Source organism: Ostrinia nubilalis, chromosome 15 (genome assembly GCF_963855985.1).
Source record: "Ostrinia nubilalis chromosome 15, ilOstNubi1.1, whole genome shotgun sequence".
In the NCBI taxonomy this organism is placed as follows: Eukaryota; Metazoa; Arthropoda; class Insecta; order Lepidoptera; family Crambidae; genus Ostrinia; species Ostrinia nubilalis.
The window spans coordinates 5,779,840-5,799,600 of NC_087102.1; the positions used below are offsets into that span (position 1 = coordinate 5,779,840).

At 37.1% G+C, this 19,761-nt stretch overlaps 1 protein-coding gene across 1 annotated transcript in view; it reads right to left on the reverse strand.

Moving 5' to 3' along the window:
- Nucleotides 1–3,896, reverse strand: part of LOC135078822 (protein drumstick) — a 31,819-nt gene extending 27,923 nt beyond the window's left edge. The window contains exon 1 of the mRNA XM_063973377.1: nucleotides 3,647–3,896. The gene's annotated coding sequence lies outside the window, so the exon portion shown is untranslated. The remainder of the gene's footprint in view (nucleotides 1–3,646) is intronic.
- Between the last annotated feature and the right edge of the window lie 15,865 nt (nucleotides 3,897–19,761).

Here is a 19,761-nt window from a genome sequence, read left to right on the forward strand (position 1 = left end):
CGTACAACTAACTACTTAGTGTATATCTAAGCCTAGTTTACTTTATGTAAATCTACCTAAATCTAAAAACAATACACTAAACCGTAAAACAACGAGGCAGACTATTCTCCAGCCATTAATAACGTATAAATAATTCATAAAAAACAAATACGGCTCGGCCGTCGTATACAATTTGCCGTATTTGTACAAACTCCCAATTAGGATGTGCGGGGGCGGCGCCCGAGACGCTACCGTGCTACGCGTATAGCGCGAGAGCTACTGACTAAATTGGCTTTGGTATACCATTTCAAGTATGACAAAATACATTTGAAAGAAAAGAAAGAAAGAAAAGTATTTATTATTTATCTATAAGACATTAAAAATTCATAAAACTCGTTTGATTTTACAAATAGGCTTTTAAAAAGCACCTTTACTACACGTTGCAGTATTAACCCCCTACCATTTCAAGTACTACAACAAAATACATTTATTTATAAGACATGAAAAACTCATAATACTCCTTTTATTTTTACAAGTAGGCTTTTAAAAAGCACTTTTACACGTCCCAGTATTAACCCTACTTCTGCTTCGGGACAATAAATGGGCCAGAGCTGAGAAGAAGCAGCGCAAGAAAGTCTGTTACTTGTCAACTATTCATTTCCAAGATTCTGATTTGTTAATATTAAATAAGTTAACTGTCAGCTAACAAATCTATGATAATTAATGTGGATCACAGTCGAATTACAGGCAAAAGAAGTTGTAAATGTAAAATTTCGTACATGTAGACAGACTTAATAATTATTCTAGACTTTGGAGCTCACAAGCTTAACTTTTCGAATTGATCACAAATAAGATCAAAACCTTTGATAATCGTGGTGCTAAAGCTGACTACGGCATAATTGCCGTAGTCAGCTTTAGCACCACGATTACTGATACTACTAATGTATAAAATACAGTTTAATTCCAATAATGCTTTGCAATAAATATTCCTAATGCTAAATCATGCAAAATGCAAACAAGACTCAAGTAGTCCTACGTACTTGATAGTAACATAAAATAGTATAAAAATAATGTACGCTGTCATTTACCGTAGACGTTACTACGCGGCTACCGTGCTACGCGCTACAAAAGCTTCAATAAAACCTCGTAGTATGACTCTATCATGACTTAACTTTTAAAATATAGCTATACATATCAGTATGTCTTCTCGCTGGTCAATTCCCAGCATTTTTCTTTACAATATATTTTAAAAGATTAAACTGACAGCTAGAACTGCAAACTCGCATGCAGATCACAGCTACCGCGCTACGCGAGTCGCTCTATTAATATTGCTATCTTTGAATTTACACCCACACTGTCATGTAGATTAAACCATGCAAGGACTGTCTAGACTGAATTTATGGAGCTGTTCGACTCAACCTGCTCGGGTTGTCTACCTTAATAGCTCTGAAAATGTGTAAGCTGTGTACCTACTGAAGGACATTAGAGTTTTTCATTTACATAAAAATACTCATTGACAATTTTGAAATACTATTCGTTCTGTAACAGTTTTTCATCTTCATTTTGGTAACGTTCGTTTCAGCCAAATGACGTCCACTGCTAGACAAAGGCCTCCCCCAAGGCTTTCCATAATGAACGGTCCTGCGGTGCCAACATCCAGGTTCTTCCCGAGACCTTTAAATCCTTTTGGTAAACTTAAACCCATCAAAAATGTTATTTTGATTTTAAGATTTTTTTGCGACTATCAATTCTTATTACTCATATAGGCATTAATCTAAAGAAGAAACCTAATTACAATTCTCATGAAAACTTAAAATGTCTTTAAAAATTAGAATAGAGTAGAAGTCACAAAGAAGAAAAACATGAAAATAATAAAATGTTAGTCTCAAAATTAGAAAATTATTCTTAACAAGGTTCATCAAACCATACGTCGTAAATATAAGGTTCCCAGCTCTTGGACTACGTAGTGGAATCGCGTATCGCGTAATTACGGATGTAAATTCGTTTCCCCTCCGGCGCATATTTAATGGCTGGAATTAACGCGCTCAACATATTGTAAACGCGCATTTGTACGCATTTAGGATGTTGTTGCGGTGTCGGTTTAATGATGAACAAAAGAGGTTAGGTGTAAGTCGTTAAGAAATTACGCAGTTTGCGAAACGTTGGAATCTTTTTAATTGAATTAAATGGGTCGCAATTTTTTTTTTAGTACAACAAATAAGTAATATTAAGACTAATATGACAATATTTTAATCTTAAATTATAATGTCTACTTAAAACACAATATTTATACATCTTAGCACGCAATCATATTTAAATAGCAATTGTTTTTATGCATGTTTAAAAATATTTACAAACTGCTCGTACGATTCTACCATTATCTAGATATGAAGTCGTGATCGCGCAAAAAGTAAAAAATGCTTGTAGATGAAAGAATGAGTAATAAGTTACTGACTGTGTAACTTAAGGTTATGGTTAAACACCGGTTTTCTTTATAGCACCACTCGGATTATGAACTTTAATTATGAACTACGCATATTCAAGATTAATACTATCCATTTTTGATACGATAAAATCTGTTTTTAAATGCACTTCATTGTCTTTAGGTGTACTATTTAAAATTGCATTTCCGTACCTTTGTTCAAGTTTAAGAAATTATTTATTTTTGAATTCATAATGTTATGAGTATGAGTCTACAGAAAAAATATTGGAAAGGCAATTAAAATGCTTGAGAAGACTATTGTTGGATTATTCTCGGTTTAAAAAACTGTCAAATGTAGGTGGAGGCAGGTCGATTAAGCAAAATCATTGCCATAAGGATACCATGGGAACACTTAAAGGTGTCAAAATCTGTGTCTAATGATCCGTGCGATCCAAAGCTCCGAAACCGAACAAAAGTAAGTTCGAGGTATATTTCAAAGTTTTTTCTTCGGCCATTATTCTTATTGTTAAATAAACCATAAATCGTTATAAAATGGTCATTATTAGACACTGAATGGAGCGACCAAGTCGGGTGCTCGTGATTTTGGTAAAAAAATATCTGAGGACAATATTTTTCGATTCCTTTTATGTGGTTCTAGCGCCGAGAGAGGCGCTAAGAGCAATTTACATGATAATGATTTGGATTATTTAAATAATGCCTCTTTGTAGACACCAAAGGCTGGGCTTTTAATATGTCCAGTCCTTTGTAATGAATAGGTATTTATTGTGTAAGTTATGCTGATTGGAATTTTTATATGAAATATTTCGGTGAGCTTTTTACGAAGGTGCGTATTTTGTTTGAATTTTAAACTTATGGAGAACGATTTCGAATAAGAATCTAGTGGTAAACAATTTAAAAAGTAAAGAAAAATTTAGAAATGATTGCAATTTTAGGATGGTCGACTTATCTAGTTTTTAAAAATTAATTGTATAATTATTCCGGACACTCGATATTTGAAAACTTAATATTCTGATGATAATGAACATTACTAAATATTGCAATCACTTCACACATGACATCAAAAATTAATCACAAATAGTCAAATCGTACTCTCTCTTAATTATTCAAATAATTTTTCCATGAACTTATTTGGCTGTAAAGTGCAGTAACTGAGCGTAGATTTGAAGGCAAATTAAGAGAGAATAGATTGAACCAAAAAATAAGAACAGATGTTTATGTACTCACTGTATTCGGCCGCTAACAACTGCGATTATTGCTGATTAATGTTTATTTTTACGTATAAATTAGTTGGCTGCGCGGCGGTGACTGTTCTCAGTGCGGTAAAAAACAGTAATTTATTACTGACGACTTCTCGTGTTTGCAACTTGGCACTGGCTTAACGAGTGTGTGGCGTGCGGTGCGGTGGACAGAAAAAACTGGCTCGCTTGGTACGTAGCTCGATCAGTAGTGGCCTAAGGAAGAATAACCCCAGGAGTCGATGGGAGCTGCCACCGCTTCCGAACTTCCCCGCACCCCGCGCCGCCTCCGCCCGCCCGATACAGATCACGCATTCTACGAATACCTTTAGCCACGGCACCGACGACCGCCGGCCGTCCCTTTCTCTCCTTCGCGCTGGTGGATGCTCCCCGTGCGGGGTGGAGGGGTTCTAATGGACGTTTCACAGCGGACGCTAAGTTCACCAACTAAAGGTCACACGGGCTAAGCCGGACGCAGCGTGGAGCTCAGCCAGGCGAAGTAGCTGCGCGTGCGCAACACCGGCAGCGCCCACATGACCGACAGTTTCACTTGGCGCGCCGCCGCGGACCGCTACCCGTCTCTGTCGCACTTCACTAGTAGCCCGCTCCTCTCGCTCTCGCACGGCGACGTGGAAAAATGTATCTAGTTCTGTGGAGGCGACGCGCAGTGCAGTAGCAGTTGATTTTTTTTTTTCGTTTCAATAAATTTGTGGTTGTTCGTCTCGCTTAGGCGCGCGCCCGGGGCGTCGGCGAGCGAGACGGAAGATTGCCACCGGGTTACGCCTTCCGCGCGTTCTGGTTATTAAGTAGGTTGCGGGTATTAGGCTCGTGTACACGCGGTATAAACATAATGTTGTAAATACGGCTGTTTGCGGCCGGTTGTTTATCTGCCCGCGGCTACCGGGCTACGCGCCGCCTTCATCACTCCATTCCACGCTATCCCTCAATTATTACCACATTGCGTCTGTTTGTGTATTGAGTTAACGCGATTTTTGTGTACTTTTTTTCATTTGTACAGTTTATTTCCTTTTAGATGAATCTTGTACAGCAGATTAAGATTTTAGCCCAAAATTATTTTTTACCTAAGTTCTGAAAACAAATAAAATCATTATGCAACATGGTAGAGCATAGCATAAATAAAACAATAGAAAAAAATAAATTAATTTTCTTAAAACTATTCCTAATAACAATATAAGAATATGTTTATCTATCTTAAATCTAAACTTCTGTCTCATTGCATCATATTTCTTAATCTAGATAAAAAGAATACTTAATGTTTACTATAAATATTTCATGCTTCGATATTTTAAAACGTATACTGATAAATATTATCAATTTATTAGATTTATAAATGACAAACATTTCAAATAACTGTAAAATTAAACACCTACAGTTACATAGGTAGGTACATGTTCTGTTATTGTAAAGTTGCGAAGGAATTCCATCTTCGGCAAGCCAGATGTCAGATATTGGCTTTTATGGTGCCGGTAGCGTGGTCGTTAGAGCTTTCCGACTCGATGTAGTATCGATTCAATCGATGTTCTATCGACTGTACTATTCGATAATTGACAGCCGTTTCACCAATAGAACAGTTACGAGAAATAGTGTGGTAATCTTACAAAGTATCAAATAAAATACTTATTTCTCAGATATTTATATTTTATGATAACTTCTATCTTCTTTTTCCACCAATATGGACTGTCAATTAGGCAGGTACTAAGTTTTCCGAAATGTATATGTTACGGCTAAAGATAGTTGTGAACATAAACTTAAGTTTAGCCGGCTAAACTTAAGTTTATCTTCGAGAAGCAGCTAAAGTTCGATAGCATGTTAGTTTGCGTCGTGATATTCCATCTTTAGCCGGCTAATGTGCACATTAGCCAAAACGAAACGGCTAAAAATGTATTCGATGGGCGCGCCAGGCCGGCGGAGGGCTTGAGGGGGCGGTGGGGAGACAACGCGCGCGCAGTTTTATTTTGTAATTTTAAATACCTACAGAACATTCAACTGTAATGACCAAATGGTTCCTTATTATTTTATTTTAATGATTAGGTAGGTAGATATTGTTTTAAGTGATTAATATTTTGTTATTGTAATAATTGTAATTTTGAATACCTACATAGGTACATAAAAGTACCTATGTGTAATGAAAGTGATTATTTTTTAACACGTTCCGCCGCGGTAACGGCACATACTGTAAAGGTGGAATTCATTCATTTATGGCAGTACGGGTCTCGCCGTTTTCACGAAAATCAATCTAAAAAAAACACTACGGCAACAACCGTCGATTTTACATTAGAGTTTCATAGAGAGCAGACTTGTTGTTGCAAAATATTGTGAACAACAGTACGGGTATAGGTGTATGAAACATTTATGTGAAGATTGTTAGTGTCATAGTGGACTGGAGTACAGCGTCGGAACGTGTTAATAAAGTTTTCGTGTCAAAATAGTAAACATTATTACATTGTTTCCTTTTCCATTTCCTTCTACATTTTTAGCCAAGGGCCTGCGGTTACACTTAAGTTTAGCCGGCTAAAGATAGAAGAAACTAACATTAACACCTCGTCGAAGATAAACTTAAGTTTAGCCGGCTAATCTTAAGTTTATGTTCACACCTATCTTTAGCCGTAACATATACAGTGTGTCCGGGCATGTAGTGATCAAACTTTAAGGGCGTAATCTATGGACAATTTTATCGGTGAAAATACTTTAAATTTGGGGCTTGACCCATTTCTCGCATATTTACAAGGATTTAAGTTTTTAATTTTAAGTTTTCACCTCTTCCTTCAAAAACAAGTGATAGCGTGGGTAGTTTAACATTAATAAGCAAAAATTTTATATCATGCAATAGCCAATAAAATTGTCTATTAGTAGAAGTAGAAAACAGATACAAGTTTCATACATTTTAAGGGTGTAAGAATGGATTTAATTAGAAATAAACACGATTTTTTTCACATCTTTTTCAGTTATTTCCCAACACAAGAAAAACCAGGTCGTTAAGGTATGTTTTATTTGCATTTTATTATTAGTATTTGAGCTATTCTACAAAACGAATGTAAATTTATAAGTCTACGTCTATTAGTTTCGACGAAATTGTTAAACAAAGATACCCCTTCCCAGCGGTTTCCATAGCGCACGCGACATGCGAAAATGCACTGCCTGAAAGAATTACACAACCTATTCCGATTACTATGGAAACCGCTGGGAATGGGTATCTCTGTTCAACAATTACGTCGAAACTAATAGACGTAGACTAATAAATTTACATTCGTTTTGTAGAATGGCTCAAATACTAATAATACAATGCAAATAAAACATACCTTAACGACCTGGTTTTTCTTGTGTTGGGAAATAACTGAAAAAGGTGTTAAAAAAATCATGTTTATTTCTAATTAAATCCATTCTTACTCCCTTAAAATGTATGAAACTTGTGTCTGTTTTCTACTTCTACTAAAAGATAATTTTACTGGCTATCGCATGATATAAAATTTTTCTTATTAATGTTAAACTACCCACGCTATCACTTGTTTTTGAAAGAAGAGGTGAAAACTTAAAATTAAAAACTTAAATCCTTGTAAATATGCGAGAAATGGGTCAAGCCCCAAATTTAAAGTATTTTCACCGATAAAATTGTCCATAGATTACGCCCTTAAAGTTTGATCACTACATGCCCGGACACACTGTATATTTTTTAATAAAATAGTCACAGATTTTTTAACGAATGAACAAATAAAAAAGTTCATTTTATTAATGTTCAGTTACTTTTGTGCCTAAAATGAAGTTTAAAACATTTTCCTAAAATTAAAATAAAAAACACCTTTACAATTTATAAAAACTTTCTTTACTAAAGTTATTTTAAAGAAATAAGTAGGTGAGCGATTTTTTTTCTACGATCCGTATTATTTTTTTATCACAGGACTGTGTTTTATGGAAACTACTATTTAAATCACATCTCCGATCATCGCAAAGGCCTGTCTAATCACATTTTAAAAAATACTTATTAAAAAAATGCTTATAGTGAAATAAAATAAAAAAGTTATTGTCTCAAGAAAACGACATCAACGCGTTAGACTTTAAATTGCTACAAACAATTATTGCTACGATATTTTTTATACCTTTGTCGTTAAGTAATATTATTTATTCTTGTCTTACTCAAACCCACGGAGTTTCTTTTAACGAAAAGTCACGGTATTAATCCAGAATAAGACACCACATGGGGCTAAAGTAATAACGTTTCCAACGAATTCCATTAGAAGAGGTTCGAAAAAATAGCGCCAAAGCCAACAAAACCAACTGTCGGTTTATTTAGAAAATTAAAATCGAAAACATTGCGTTTCGACACGTCCATCAGGTATGGACGTCGAATTAGCAACGCACGTCATCGTCTAGTGTGGTCGAAGACCATTCAACCTCCAACAAAGAGGTCTATCGAGTGCACTTTTTTCCCCATAAATGTCCCATGATTTTGTAAGCAAACATTGGTTCCATACCATAATGTGACAATGACACTATGAGCTACCCGCAGTGTGGCATAAAGACGTCCAATTTCGAAAACAATGTCATCCCTAATATGTTTTGATGTTTTGTGTTTTATGTCCGATTTTCGAGCGTGACGGTGCGAGAATGATTGCCTTTTGCTTGATATTGTCCTATTGTGCCAATTGTGTCCTTTGTCGATTGTCGCGTGGCTCCGTTATGCTCGTTGTTTGGGTAATGAGAAAGCTTTGGGGACATCTTTCATTAACTCTGGTATTTGATGGAAAAACTCAAACGTAAGACTATGGTCCTCGGTCCATCTGTTGGGACCGTTGCATTAACAGGATTAGCTTTGGCATATCCTGTTAGTGTCCTTTCTTTTATGATTCTATTGAGCTGTCTGCTTCGGTGTCGTAAGCTATTTTTTATCCTGGGGATTAACAGTACTTGTGCCCAAATCCGCCACTAGCCTCGTGGTTCTCATACCTACCCTACTGACTGGACTGCAATGCCGGCAGCCTTTGCAGTGTATAGGTATTGTATATTCCGTATACGCCAAATGCAAGCATGCATGGAGTATTATACGATTATTTCCACATATATTTAGAAATGTATTCGAATATATTTACACCTTAGTCTCCGTTAACTAAGCATAGTTTAGTACTAGTTAATTGGTTGCTAATCAGAACAATATATTTACGGATAGGAGTCGTTGAAAAAGCTTATGTAAAATTATAATTAGTCCTATCTACAAACATATATAACCCTGAAGCGAACACAAGTAGTGATCAGAATTCGATCTATCACCGACTTCCAAATAAGGCGAATCGGCTAGTCTAAAAATAATGTTTTAGCTCATCATTAACCCGACAATACAACGAGATCGTTTCATGCTTTGTCTTTTTAGTTGCTGACGCAATGCATGCCGAAACGGAACAATAAAATAAGTAATCCCCCATTCAACACTCAACTATAAACAACATCGGTTAAGGTTGATTTTAACTTTGAAAGCGTCGTTGTTGATCTCCAAAAGAATTGTCCGTTGACAACAGAGACATCGATGCTGTCCTTTTTTTGAATATCGATTGTAAAAAGCATTCTCATGGCGCTGTGAGAACGCTCAAGAGTCAGAAATACAGCCGGGGTTTAAATTCCTTCTATTCAATCTACTGTCTTTGTGTCGGTTTAGCTTTGGCGTCATAACGCTTGTCAATAATAAGCTCGGAGGAATACAATGTCTTAGCCAGATCGTGGCCAGATCTACTCGTGTAGACATAACTATCGATTGTTTGAAAGCGATGATCAATCGAGGTAGTATCTGTTAATTTTTCTAAAATCTTGTCAACTCTACAGTTGCGCTAGCGCAGAAAACAGGAACAGATTTTCTTCATCTTTCGATATTTTTCTTCCACTCTAGTGTAAACAGATGAGACGCCAAAGATTATGCCTTTTTCTCCTTCATTTCATACGATCTTGCTTTCAATTGAGCATTTCAATTTCCAAGCTATCTTCATATCTGAGTCGAATGCCATTTATGGCGATTCTTGATCATGTTTATTCGTCTATAGTTCATTAACTGTACCACTAGCAGTTATTTCGTCAGTTGTATGACCATCATTCAAAGACCTGGATGTGCCTGATTCTTCGACTCAGAATATGCCCAAAAATCTAGTTGATCAACCTATAAATAACCTAAATTGAAAATAAACAAAATTAAACTTTTTCATTATCAAATTACCAAGTAAGTAAAGCATAGCAGGACCGACGATCTGGTGAAGGTCGCGGGAAGTACCTACCTGGAAAACCTGGATGCGGGAAGACCGGTCGTTGTGGAAATCTTGGGGTATTTGGCTGAAACGAACCAACGTAGCGTATTTTATCAAATTGGTATCATCATCTCAACTCCCAGCTAAGCATTCTACCTACTTACAGTCAACTGCAAGGTGGTTATCTAAAATACAGTTTACTGTCAAAATTCGAACCTATTTTTCGTTTATGAAAATTCCACGTATCGAAATATCAAAGAATCAAAACAAGCAAAACTATTTTTAGTACTGCACCTTGCATCCGACTTATTTAAAAGAGAGAACCAAAACCTTTAACCTTGCATTTTCAAGAAGTCTCTATCGATCGGAGATCAATAAAAAAATTATGGAATTCAGTATTCGAATGTATCGAATGATAAATGTTGTTAATCTAATATCTGCCACCGGATTCCCGAATTCGCACAGGTAGTTAGGAGACCTTATTAAATCATTGCCTTTTTATATTATTCTGTTTTTATGACCGCAGCGCACTGCAAGATATCTTCAGTAGAAACATTAATTGCTAATGTGTATTAAGTTACATCTCATAATTTTAAGAATTAAGCCATTATGCTGATTAGTATTGCTGCTGTTGTTGGTTTGAGCTTTGGAGAATTCGGAACATGTTGAGAAATGCAAATTGAAGACCAGTCCAGTCCAGAAATTGACCAGTTACAGATATCAATGGGTAGTGATGATTACTTACAATCAGGTGACCATCATGCTATTCAAGAAAGTCTAATTATTTTAGCAACTAGAATTTTGTGATATGATTGAGACAGAAATTATTTTCCACTTTGACTCTATCATAGTCTTGGGTCTTAGTTAATTACTTCTTTTGTAACTAAAATCTACAAAAAATATTTACGTAAATCAATACTTAAGAAATAATATTATACATATTGCCAAGATATCGGAGGACGAGTGGGTCTCATTCCACCGATGCGGTCAAGAACCACTTAAAAGAAGCGAAAATTGAAATTGTGGCAAAAGATCGATTTCGAAGGACCGACTCGAATCAAATTGATTCGATCGCAAAAAGAAATCGAATGCATTCGGCCGCCGAATAATTGTGTTTTACAATCGATCCGAATAATAAATAATTCAATTTTGCGGTCCGACGATTAAATTACGGTCTTTGTCCACACAGGATCGTCACCGTTGACCTGTGCTCGTGTTTCTTATGTTGTTAGGTGTAAGGGTGATTATGGCGTGTCGTGTGCAACATTGCGGTGCTTAGTAGATGTTGGCGACAATAAAAATGCAAATGTTCGACAACGACGTTATAATTTACGGCACTGACACTAAAACAATCTGCCCGTTGTTAGTTGTTGACCGTTTTGTGGCAGTTCGTCTTTTTGCTACTTAATTCCTTGGGCATTGATGACCTTTAATATTTTGAATCACGAACTACGCTTTATTGGTTAGGTTGAAGTTTCTTCTATTGAGTTAGACCTAGCAATTCTTCTTCTATTCATTTGATATAGCCTTTGATCTTGTCCATTGATTACCTGTAGGCCTAAGATGCGCGCCGTGATAACTTTTATCGACATCAATTTGTATGGGCAAAATCGATAAAATGGCGTGATAACCGCCTATCATGGCGCGCATCTTAGGCCTACTGGAGATAACTTCCATCAAATTAAAGGGTAAAGATTCATTTAGGTTTCTAATAATGTTAGCTTTTTAGACGTCTTCAGGCAAGAGCTTCCCTATAGGCAGTATAGGGGTTTGGACAAGGACGCCAAGACATCATTATCATCATAGGGGTTTAATTAGTTCTGCTGTAAGACAAAGTGGACATAGTATTTAATGTAATTCGCAATCTATGATCCTTGTAGAACAAAAACGATCTAAAGTTTTAAAAAATCTTAAAATAGGTACGAATATTTTTTTGTGATGACATCATAGTTCTAATAGTTCTCGTCTTATTTCCTTCCTTATCAGTTGCCAGATGTTTCTATTCCAAGCTGGATAGATGGACGGACAAAAAAACAATTTGCATGTTATTAAATGTATGTATTATGCAAATACAGTGGTTTTTATTCTCTGAATGTCGATAAATCGACTGAGGCGAGACAAATAAGTCATAACATTGGGAAACGAGGAAAGGGCAAGGTCAAATTTATATTTTTTGCATCGAATTGAATACAAGACACGACATGTTCTGACGTAAAAATGTGTAGATTTTATTCATTGAGCACATTTGTGCCGTATCTACTATATGGCCTTTTGGACTTCAGCCCAGAGCCCCGTGGATTCATGGGGCCCCCAAATATTTTACGGTCTCGTTTTTTTCTATCATCATCAACAGCCCTTTACAGTCCACTGTTGGACTATGAGCCTCCTCCACTATAGTGGAGGGTTTGGGTTTTTTCTGTACTTTGAGTAATTAGGTGGGCCCCTAAGTAGTATTAGCCCAGGGCCCCCTAAACTCATAGTCCGGCCCTGGATAGATCTGTGACAGAGTGATGAAACTACCAATGACGCACTTGACCGCTCTTCTTTATCATCATTCGTGTTCAATCAACTGACGTACTTTTTATGACCTGTTACGATGATTTTTCATACAATTTGCTATGGAAATACAGTCATGTGACGTCACTCCTTTTTGTACTCAACTGACCGGATTAGAACCTACTTAATCATGATTATTATTCATAGCACAGTTTTGTTTTCTAAGTTAAGTTTTCACGAAAATTGGCGATGGAAAACTAATTTTAATGGAAATTCAATTATGAAGAATGCAGCAGCTATTTTAAAGCTAATTTGTCCAGTAGAAGTCTATATTGAGGAAAAAATACGTCACAAAGCTCAGATAAAGGATTAAAGCCTTTCGGCTATTTGACTTTTTAAAATAAATTCAGATTTTAATTCAGAATTGCAAAACTCCTCAATCACTTACAAAAATGTCTGCAGCCACTTTTTTTCAAGCTCTATGAATTTGACTTACCTACTTATTAGTTAGAAAGTTTATTAGGATTTATTACTAACATCAAATACTAATGTGAGCTTAGACAATGTATCAATTTTATTCGAGTTTCTTTATTAATTATATTAAATAATAAAATCAAGCAATTTGTCACTGACTTAAGTTGAATTTGTTTTCCGCAGATTGTGAAATGTTCCAGCAAAGATACACGAAGATACATTAACACGTAAAGAGATATTTTAGGGGCACTTAAACAACAGATTTTGTTTCTTTTTGGGTGAAATCTGATGTGCAGGAGAATATTCTGAATTGCATTTTGAAGCACTTACTAATTGACCTGGTTAATGAAGTCCTATGGCAAATAGAGACTTTGTATAAAATCATAATTTATGCTCATTATTACCCTTGCATTTTCCCCAAGAGGATTATATCCACAGGACAAAGGAATCAGAAATGAGGACATCCGTAAACGAACTAAAGTCGCTGACATAGCCCGACGGATTAGCAAGCCTAAGTGGCAATGGGCAGGGCACATAGTACGCAGAACTGACGGCCGATGGGGCAGCAAGGTTCTGGAATGGAGGCCGCGTACCGGAAAACGCAGCGTGGGACGTCCACCTACAAGGTGGACCGACGACATCGTAAAGGTAGCAGGGAAGCGCTGGACGCAGGCCGCTACCAATCGATCAACGTGGAAAGCATTAGGGGAGGCCTATGTTCAGCAGTGGACGTCCTATGGCTGAAGTGATGATGATGATGATGATGACAAAGGTCCAGACGATTGTTTAAATCGATGAAGTACTCGTACTAAACTTAGTTAATTACAATTCTCACTACCTAATACAACTTTCCATAAAAATATGAACTTTTATCTAACATTAACAGTAGGTAGGTAACTTCAATTGATAAATATAATCTATGACAATTCTGCCAATATTTCTCAGAAAGCATTTAATTTTGACACGCGTTTGAAATTTTCCACCAGTGCGGCTGCTTTGTCGCTCACCACACGGGAAGTTGTATTTATTTGGTTTATCTCCACACAATCACTTCAAACAACGCCAAAATAACTTGAACAGAATCAATACGCGTTCTGAGAACGCCGCGGAAAACCGATAGGGTGCCTTAGTAAAGTGTTACAACCACAGGTTTACTGCAAAACGATGCTGACGGATAGTGGACTTTATTACTTACTTGTTTGTTCGTTTTTATGAATCAGATTGCGTTGAGTGTTATGAGTCTTCGTTGGTGGTGACACCTTGCAAATAATATCGCTTCTCAGTGAGACCACCGACCGGACGCGGCGCGTTTGAGAGCCCGCGATGGGCGGGCAAAGTTTCCTATTTTGTTTCAATGTTTGCATGGAGATTACGTGGCTTGAATATGGATGTTATGCGAATGAAACGTCAGTTATTCAGGAAGTGTTATGGGACCGTTTAGCAAATGTGATGAGATTCAAAGTGTGCAATTATTTCTAAGGCAATCAAGACTACACATTCGTTAGCACACAAATTGGAATGGAACTGAAGACTTGAATATCACGCATTTTAAGACTGTGTGATCTGTGTAGGCTTTGAAAGACAAATGGTAATGGCTAGATAAAATAAAAAGGAGAGGTGTCGAGATCTTTGGAAAAGCCTTTTGTCCAGCACTGGACTTTCATTGGCTGATGTGAACAGAGAAGCTGAGTTTTGAAACTGGAGATAAATGTTGATTCACAATAGATGTTATTTATACACAAGCACGAATACAGCTTTAACAAGGGTTCAGACCAGAATAGATGATGAATATTAGTCTGGTATAATTGAAAATTCTAAAATATTCTAACCCAACCCACACATGCCCAGGCCAAACCGCCAGTCATATTTAAAAAAAGTATTAAAACATCAGCTCAAAATATAAATTATATGAAAGCTAGCGGGCCTGTCCCCTCTTGTATGACAATATCATCTATGTATGACGATTTATATCGCGCGGTACATAATATATCTGCGGCGTCGCGATCGACGTCGCCCGACATGACGCGCGCGCGCTTATTTATACCGGCGTTATCACGTGACGACACAGGGCCGGACTCAGAATTGCCAGAGAAATTCCTCATTAAGCCTGAGAATTTTTAACATGTTTCTAACAATGTTAACAATTATCTAAATAACATTGCAATAAAAATGTCGTGACATAAAGCGCGTGCACTTCATTTTACTAGCATTTTCACGTGACCACTCAGGGATTCTGTGTAGGCAGATGATGAGACGTCAATTTGAGAGGTGGAAGGTTTTAAGCTAACACCTAAGGAAGGCAAAATACTTAACAACATTGAAACCATCGCGTTAAATAGATGAATAAGATGTATTATGTAAGATAATTTCAGGATATTCCAATGAAAAATATAGGTATCACTTAGGTACACAGGGTTCTTAGATATACTCTACTTATTCTGGCGGCCTCATCACTAACGCTTGAACTACATTTTTACGCTCCTAAGTAGCTATAATATTTTATGGCTCGTTCAGCTTGTGCCGCTTAAAACAAAAGCCGTCCTTTTCAATTACAGGGCGCAACTGTACGCAATTTAAGAGTTCCACTTTAAATTTACACCCTGAATCCGCCCCTGCGGCTTTATAAAGGGTCGCCGCCGCCATAATAGGATGACAGCGAGCCATTGAAAGCACATGTACACTGGACCATTTATCTCGACCCGTTGAACATCGAGTAATGGTACTCAGTACCCCATAACTCCTATGAGTTTCGCCGGCTGTGGTTAAAAGACAGTTTAAGAGACGGTTACTAATCTCAAGTGCTTGAAGTTGAATTTTTAATTCCATAAACTGATTTCTTCAAACTGTAAAAGGTTTAATTAAATATTTTAACGAAAAGATAAGGAGAAAGAAACATACACAAAAGAAACGGCACAATTTAGGCGGGTGTTTTAGCTCTATCTCTTCCAGACAACCTAGGGATTACTTAAGTCATAGAGTCTAATTTCCAATCCCTTTACTTCAATATTATAATCATCATCATCATCATCATCATGACTGCTGAACATAGGCCTCCCCCAATGCTTTCCATGTTGCCCGGTTGGTAGCGGCCTGCGTCCAGCGCCTTCCTGCTACCCTTGTGGGTGGACCGAATATTGTAATACAGTCTGACTATTTCCAGACTGTCAGCTCATCAGATTATACAATATGTTTGTTGCAATAACGCACCTACTCGGACTACATAATTATCGTAAGATTTCCAGCGTTTAGACTCATATGCTGACGTTACTTTTGTAATGAAATGGTTCAATTCGAATAACTTTTTACTATTTCTCTACACCCTCTATCCTCCAATCAATTAAAAGTTCACATCACAAAATACCCATATTTTAATCTCGACGAGTGCCGAGAACCGAGATCGCTCTTGGACAAGATTAACCCTTTGGTTCCCACGGCGGAGCGCCCGCGGCAACTGAAACCCTGAAAGCTGACAGACGCGAACAAGCAACTAGGAAATTACTCGCCAGGCTTGTTCTAGTTGCCGGTTAAGTTGTTGCTTGTAAATCTATAGCACAAAATGTGCAAGTGGAGTAGGAACACAACTTTGTGTGAATTCGTTTTGTCACGAAAATATGTCGCGTATACGGACCAAAATGGGCTTGGAACATTTAGGCTGAGTTGCATCACTTAACTTTGACCGTAAGTATAACGATAACCGGTGCTTTTTGTACGGAGTTTGGCCGACTTTTGACGTTTGTAAAAATTAATGTAAGATAGTGCAACCCAGCCCAGGAATGCAGATAGGTAGACATGAAATTAACATATCAGTAACCTATTTTACAATTGGGAAGGATGATTATGCTCATTCAATAAAATGTAACGCGGAAAGTAGACTCTAGCTAAGACAGCATCTTCTACGGATTATTGTTGATGTTTAAAAATATTACACAGCCTTCTGTTTTCAAAAGATCGATACGCTGATAGTTTCAATTCTCAAAGCTAAACAAACTGCAAATCCCCAAACTACCAAAGTAACACGACGAATTCTTAAAAACAAAACCTAGCGTCCAAAGAGTTAGCATTCTAAACATTCATTTGGTGCAAAATAAACGAGTTCGGTATTCGTACACGGAGGCATTCTGTTTATACAAACGCGGCAGGGCACCTCATGCCTCCCATACTTTATTGCAGACCTGACCTAGTCTTAGGATTTGCATCCAAGAAAACAAAACAAATATCAACCTTAACACGAACAAATAAAGACTACGAATTGTCTATTTAATCCACAGTATTAGAGGTCAGACTTCTGAATGAAGTGGATAAAATTATAACTCACATTTACTGCGAACTTTATGCGTTTTGGATGATGAAGAAGTAAGTCTATGAGTTATTTATGGATGCCCCTCACGATTAGTATATTGATTTTTTAATCAGTAATCTTACTTTTGACAAAACAAACTACTTATCTTGAAAACTACTTAGATTGAAAGTTTATTATTGAAAAGACATCCATTAGAAACATACAAGTTTAAAAATAACAGCCTATTATGTAAAGTTAACATTTCATCTATGAAAACCCTGAAAATCCTCAAACCGTGCCTATTACTAGACTATTTTACCTTAAGAGTATTAAACCAACTTTTTCACCCATCTGCTTATGGACTTTATCTTTTAAATCTATACCTAGAAAGTTTCGTTATTTATGTGTTTAACCCTAAGAAAACGAGAATATTATGCCAATACTTATCATTTCAGAAGCCAGATAACATGTGAGTAATATTAATTAAGTCCAGAATGTAGAGATAGTATAAGTATCAATAACAAATTATATCATAAACAAAACAATGTTTTGTTCCCATTTCAAACGATGCAAAACAAAACCCTCTGTAGAATTTTAGGTGGTCGGTAGAGCTAAATAAATATAAGCTAGACATTCCAACTTTCTACAACACGAAGCGTCGAGACCTCCCTAGCGCTCACGCGTCGCGGCCTGCCGATAGAATTCCTCACATCCTACCTTTCATTCACAACTTACAAATGGCTACGATTCATTAAATGCGCTGCGATGAAACTTGTCAGCGATTCTTCTAATTATCAAAGCATCTTTTTAACTGCCCACGTCGTTTTACCTTCCTCAACCACCTTAATCGTGTAGTAAGAAGACTCAAATTTGATTGTCTAATCTCAAACATCGTTTGTCCGTCTATACAAATATTCGTCACGGTGGAGGATCGCCAGATAAAAAAGGATAGACGTTCGCCATGTGAGGCCTAATTAAGATATGTATCCGACCAGCCCAGCCCTTCGCTTTCAAACACTATTGTCCCTAACATATTGGACAATCATGTACAAAAAGATGATCGTGTTATGTATTGTCTGAAAAGATCCACCTGATAGATAATGCAAGAATAAAGTGCTTGAAAACTTCACTAACTTAAAATAAGTTTCAATCACTTCAAGAATACTTTGGAACGTTTCAATCAAGTGTTAAAAGATGAGCCAAATGAGCTGTTCAGGTTGAAAATTTGGTTTCAATAGAGCTATCCAATTAACAGCCTTTAAATCTTTCTAATCGCATGCTACATTATTCTAATATTAACATATCTTTAATGTAATCAACACTCATTGTTCACTCGCCTAACAAAACAACGTTAGAACATCCGCTTTTGTGTGTTAGTCCAATCATTTTTTTACTAGGCGTGTGCGGCGAACATCATAAACACATTTGCATCTCGAGCGAAGCCCACCGCAGAATCCACCTCAATCGATCGCTAAAAAATTCATCGCATTATACTCGACGCAACTACCTATATAACTCATTCCCAGTGAAATACAACCGAAATCTCAAAAGCAAAACCCAAACTTTGAGTCTTATTCCGACCGTGTAAAAGCCAGATCGAAGCCATCGACATGATCTTATAAGCTGTTATGAGCAGGAGAGATTCCAATACAATAATACGTGCATTGGGCCGGCGCGCGCGCAGTCTGATCTGACCACTACTGTGCATTTCCCACGGGCTGCGTATTCCTCCGTCCCGCTCACTCTGTATAGCGCCGTCTCGTTCTGCCCTGATGGACTGGAGCTCTTTCGTTAAACGCAGACACCCACACACGCTGTCGGTATTTCAGTTTGTTCCGAGGTGGAGACCGACATAGATTACGTCAGCCCACGGGTTGGTGAGCTAGAAGTTTGTTATCGATGTAACATCGCGCTTGTTACACGACTAACCCTATGTTTTTGAACAGCAAATCGTTAGAGAAGTATCAATTTATGATTATAGGCGTAATGCAGCAAATACTGCACACCCTGACCATGAGTCCATCATTATACATCTTGGCGTATCTGAAAGGGCGAAAAGCTTCCAAATGTAATTAAACATTTTAGGGCAAAAGAGAATAGGCATCTGCTAGCCAATAATAAACCATACCACCCTAAATAGACTGCTCCTCTACATATAACATCAAGTGAAAATGCAGTCTCACAAAATTAAAAATTTACCATAAAAACTTACGTATTAACATAAGCTCACATTCCTCGCACATGTTTTCCGTCGACCAATAGATGCTCAGATTCTGAAATATAGCAATTTATTAAAAATAGGTCTGAGTTTAGATTAGGGTCATTATCTATTATAATTTAATTGCTTTACATACCCTATTTTCTAACATCCCCCGGAGCAATCACGCGCACGCCTAGAATTACAATGCTTAACCCAATTTCCAGAATCGTTCCAGATTGGCAGGCAATAATTTCAGACACGAAATGAACTAAAAGAATTTCCCACCGACTTCAAATTGCAAAACCGTGAGTAATAGTGAGCCAATCTGCGATCCATTCGTAGTTTTTGACGACGCCGTACTGTTTACGGTATCCATTGACGAGTTTGGTCTTTTATAAGACTTAATATCTGAG